The 5736-nt window shown below is 32.0% G+C and overlaps 1 long non-coding RNA gene across 1 annotated transcript; it reads left to right on the forward strand.

Moving 5' to 3' along the window:
- The first annotated feature begins 236 nt into the window (after nucleotides 1-236).
- Nucleotides 237-5069, forward strand: LOC143242732 (uncharacterized). The gene is made up of 2 exons (XR_013023186.1): nucleotides 237-561; nucleotides 1529-5069. It is a non-coding gene; the product is annotated as an uncharacterized LOC143242732 (long non-coding RNA).
- The last annotated feature ends 667 nt before the right edge of the window (nucleotides 5070-5736 follow it).

A 5736-nucleotide genomic window follows, 5' to 3' on the forward strand; every position in this document is an offset into this window, starting at 1 on the left:
AAAGGTTCGATTAATAATAACAAATATCAAATTGGCACGTATAAATGAGAACTTTAGATACGTAAACAATAAGGAAATATATCGTCACGATTAATTATTCAATGGACTAATGAATTAATTATGAATATTTATCCTCGTCATTAAAATGTGTAATTTCAATTATGAAAAAATTAAAGACTTATAGGCCTTATCCCAAACAGTAAAGATGAGCTTGGCAATTGGCGAAAGTAATTTGATGCTGATAAAATAGCGAATCAAGTGCTATTGTTGCTGTGTTTCTTAAGAGCAGGGTTCCACAATTGATTCTTTGCGTCCTTTCCATTTTGAGGAATCGAACCTCGGATTTCAGTGTTGTTCTGTTCACTGAACATGGTATATAGCGAACCGATAATATGTTAGTTCTCTATGTTATTCACCATATATTTCTTTTCTGGGACCGGCATGGTCAGGTGGTTAAGGCACTCGACTCGTAAATCGACTTTGAATCCTCGTCACACTAAACATGCTCGCCCTTTCAGCTGTGGGGGGTGTTATAAAGACGGTCAATTTCACTATTCATTGGTAAAGAGAAGCGTTTTTTCATTATTATCATTCACTGATTTAAGCATCTTACATGTTATTTAATGCATCATTCCCTAGTTTGTGTTTACATTATTATTTTGGTCTGAATTACTTAATTTTCAGCCATTTTTACAAAAAAGTGTTCGTGCTATTTCTTGAGTGATCATGCCATAAGATGGACATACTTTTTAAGGAATTTCACATTTCTTGCAAACAGCTTTGGATCTTACTTCAATTTTATTATAATTAATCAATTTTCACCCCTTTTTTGGCTCTTTTAATGAATATATGGCATATACTATGAAAAGGGAGTCAACTTTTCTGCAGTTAATATGGGTAGCTTGTTAATTGATATATTGACTAAACTACTTAAATGTACAAGCTTTTTATAATGTTCATTGATAAAGTTGTATATCTGTATCCCACAGCTATTACTCATTTCCCAAATAAGAAAATTACTAAAATTAGACAAATTACCATTTTTTTCAGTTTATTAAATATGGATAAACTGGTGTATTTCTTATTTGAAACTGTACATACTCAGTGTTACAGCATTGAATAGATTTTTCTCTAAAATGAAAGAAAACATTATCTGACAAATTTCAATCTTTGTAGTTTAACAAATAAACTTGATAATGAATAGAAACTTCCAGTGTACATTATTGCACTTCTGTATTCACATCCTTACAGTAATTCTGAACAAATAGATTTAGAAACAACAAAACAGCTGAAGTGACAATAATTCTTTTAACATAAGAAATGATAAAGTTTGAAGCCTAACTATATTTGTTATTCCATAATGCCTATTTTTTATTCCATGACTGATGGGTTTAGATAACAGTTATTGCCTATAAGATACACAACTCTTGAATTTGATGCTTTCATTAATAGGTAGGTGTTTACTAGGGCCAAATTCAGTGCTATAATAATAATGGTAACTGATATGTATAATGGATATATTTTCCAGATAGAATAAAATCAAAGCTGACCTCATTGTACTTTGTGAAGACCATTGTCTGGGAAGTGAAGAAAGGAAGTTATTAGTTCAAAACTATTTCTGGACATTTCTGAACAAGTGATGGTGAGCTAAAATGTTTCCATTAGTCTACAGGTTGATTCTTCTCTTCCTCTCTTGAGAACTAAATTAGAGAGCTCCATCTTGAACAAAAATGAAAATAATCAACAGGTTGAATGTTATGTTCAAGACAGTAATTTTCAGATAGTTCTAATTACTGCATCCCTGCTAGTTATCAGTCCATATACTAAAAACTACCAGTAGTAAGAACAATACTGTATTAAAACATAGATTGTCGAGTGAACCAAGGAGGCCTTCAGGGTAAATATAATAAATAACTATCAGTAATAACAACAATATTATATTAGAACATAGATTGTCGAGTGAACCAAGGAGGCCTTCAGAGTAAATATAATAAATAACTCTCAGTATTGACAACAATATCAGAATAAAATACAGATTGTCCAGTGATCTACAAAGGCCTACGGAGTAAATGGTATAAATAATTACTTCAATTAAAAGATCAGTTTCCAAGTTGCAGGTTGTTGCACTTGAAGAGGCTGTGGTACAACTGCAGAAGCTTGCTACAGCTGATCAGTTCTTCCTCTCCTTCCACTTCCTCTGTATACAGCACTGGCAGGTATTTGAACATGTTTTAGGACTTCATCTTTCCACTCTCTTCCATTTGTAAGACACTATTCACAGGGTTGTGGAGAGTGCTGTGGCAGTTATCAGTTGCTTAGAGCATCTACCTTGCAGTCAGTAGCAGGCAGGATCCACATTGCTATCAGTTTCAAAGCTTAGTGATTGTACGTTATCACTGCCATTTGTTATATTATTTTGTGTTTTATTCGTTCTGATCTTGCATGTGTGATGTGGATACCATTTTATAATGTCCAAAATATTATAGAAATTGAATTTTTTTTTTTACACTTTGCATCTTTGTGATAATTAGAGACAAATGGTGTTACTTTTCAAATGTAATGCTATAAGATATTTCCCAAACCTTTGTTTGCATTCACCGAGAGCATATTTGGTGTTAAAAAGCCAAAAGACATAATATATTATAGCCAAATAGATAAAGGGTCGTTATTATATTTCTTATATATACAAGTTGTTGTTTTTTCATGGGAGTTATAAATTAATATTTTCATTAGATTTATTTTAAATTTATTCATCTCTATAGATTGTAACATAAACTTGTAAACTATTTCTTATGATACAGAATCATTTTTGTTTTAAAGTTTATTATAAAGATACAATAAAAACTGACTTGCCTGTTGAGAGTAATTGAATATAACAAAGATATCATAATGAAACCTTTGATTAATCAGCTTCTGATGTTCAGAAGATATATATGTTCAAAAAATCAATGAACAAGAAAAATAAGAAACCACATAATATTGGTTTCTTTAAAAGGTAGACCTTTCTTTGTTGTAGGAAAATTGGAAATTACTAAATTAAGTGTGAAGAAATGTGTAGTAACATTATAGTTATGAAAAGAAGACTATCATGATACACCAGAATTGTTTTGATTAGATACTGAAATAATTTGACATATGGGACTAATTTTATTTGTGTTTTATGATTACAAATAAACTATGGAACAACAATTTTTGGTATAAAAGAGTATGAAAAGGTATTTGAAACATTTAACTTAAAAGGGAAATTATTATGGGTGTTTATACAGCAAAATAATAATATGACATGAAAAGTGATTAAAATATAAATGTTAATAAAAGGGACATAAAGGAATTCAAAAGTAATAAATATTGTTTTATGGATAATAAGTATTAAGAAATATCAGGGATAAAAAAAGTAACAAACTTGCACCGTAACTCGACAGCTAATTTTCCAAAATATGGTTTTTCATAAAGACATGCAAACAGATTAGTAAATGACAAGCAATAGTACCCATCTCCAGTTATGGGAAAAGTTAGTCTTATTTGCTTCTTCCTAATCCTAACCATAAATAATATTTGTTTTATCTTTCCTTGACCAACTGTATTCTTACAAGTTCACACCTGTCTGATTCTTATATCTTCAATTTTAATGATTCTGAATTCCTTTTCCTTGATTTCCACAATTGGGATTTCTCTTGTTAGGTTTGTTATGGGAGAATGGGGTCAGATTATTTAGTATTGGTTTCAGATTTTAGTTCTCAGTATTTTTGTCTTTACTTGATTCTTCTAACCATACTTTACCTCTCATCTCTGTGCCAAAGGCTGAGGTGCTGCACCATGCTCTTTAGAATTTTTGTAGGTGATTATCATTCCCTGTTTCTTTTCTCCACAATTTTTTGTTGTAGTCCTAATTAAATTTAATCAGAAGCTAAAATCAATCCTTCATTTTATCCTTAGTTTACACACTGTTGCAAACTGAAACGTCCACCACTATACCTTGCTTTAGTCCCCAATTTCCTGTGTAAGAATTTCTAATTCACAACTTTCCTTTGTTACCTGTATATGATTCATTGAGGTTGTCAGTCATTACTAAATTCATTTGGGTCACACTTTTGCGTACACAGGTGAGGTGGATAATTCTGTATTTTTACCTGTAGTCTTTTACCCAAATTCTCTCTCTCTTCTCCTCCAACCACTTTCTTCTATCTGCAGTATATCGAAGTTGTGGTGTTCATTAATATTTCTGAATTTTTCCTTGCTCACACTCAAGTTTCACTTGAGAGTGTTTCTTAAGCCCTTTCTGAGTTTTGCTCAGCCTTTTTTCCATCTGCCTGTGAGTGACTAGTCACCAAAATCTACACTTGTTCAACTTATAGTTCATGAGAGATAATTTGATGATGGGGACCATGGCTTCACTAAAACCAACTAACTCTTTGATCACACACAGACATTTCCATCTTCTCCTCTGAACCTTGCATTCACAGAAGAATTACTCACTGAAATCTTGACGAAAATAGTTCATATGCCCCTCCTCCAGCCCAGGATTTATAATGGTGGCTTGCCTCTCTGGCATCACCATCAATGTGCCACTATCTTTATCTAAGATGGATCTGTATCTGTTCACTGATGCTTCATCTCATCATATGAATGTACTCTAACTTCTGGTAGTCTGTTGGGCTTATTCATTGTTCTTACCCTTCCTCAGGGATTGTTTCGAAAAAAAATACAAGATAAATCTACCATTTTTTTCTTCTAGAATAACTGTAGATTGTTACATAAAATAAGTTATTTATCCTAAATAATCCCAGACTTGTAACAATTTAAATTTTGTCTTCATTTAGTTTTGTTGTTTTAATATTTTTTGAACTATGTAAGTATGCACCTATAAACACCTAGTAGACAAATGACTAAAACTGGAGTAAAATAAACAAACACTAAATTATGTAGCACATGCATTTTACATGCATAGATTCCTGAAAAATTGTTTCACTCATATTTTCTTTTCTATTCTAATAATATTCTGAGTTTCACATTGTACTCACTTTTGTAACAATAAATGAGAAATATAAAAGCAAGACTTTTAGTACTTACTTGTGGATCTTGTACTTTATTGTAGTAAGTCTGGATAAAAGTTAACACTTGTTAATACTTTGCTGAATTAAATTAGGAACACAAAATAATAACATGCAAACATTTTATAATATCGTGTAATTAATATTATTTAAGTGGCTCTCTGAGTATAAACTATAAGTATATAGAAATACATAAAGAGCTCACAACATGTGAACAAACTGGCAAGTGGTTACTTAGAGGAAAGGTGATTGTTATTAGTGGTCAGATAAGAGCCAGATGCTCAAAAAGTGCCACGAAAGAGTCAGTTGCAAGTCAAATTACTGTTGAGGATGGTAAACCTTTCCCTGGATCAACAGTGTTGGCCTTGGTATGCCGCATGCAGGTGATTTCCGTGTCATCTGCTGAACCAGAACATGGATTTTCCCAGATGGCAGTTATTAAGGATGATTGGTGGTCCAAACTAATAAATGATTCTCTTAATGACTTGATGACAATAAAATTAGCTAAAAATAAGACCTGTGATCTTGCAAGCATAGAATTACTGTGCAAGTCTGTAGAATCCTGGTGGAAGGACAGTAAAAAAAACAAAAACAACAGACAATTTGTGAGTCCACATGGAACTCACACACGTAAAGACAACAGAGATACTGAGTCTACATCAGCTTATGTCTCAGTGCTGGATGA

The sequence above is a fragment of the Tachypleus tridentatus genome, unplaced genomic scaffold (genome assembly GCF_004210375.1).
Source record: "Tachypleus tridentatus isolate NWPU-2018 unplaced genomic scaffold, ASM421037v1 Hic_cluster_2, whole genome shotgun sequence".
Taxonomy (NCBI): domain Eukaryota; kingdom Metazoa; phylum Arthropoda; class Merostomata; order Xiphosura; family Limulidae; genus Tachypleus; species Tachypleus tridentatus.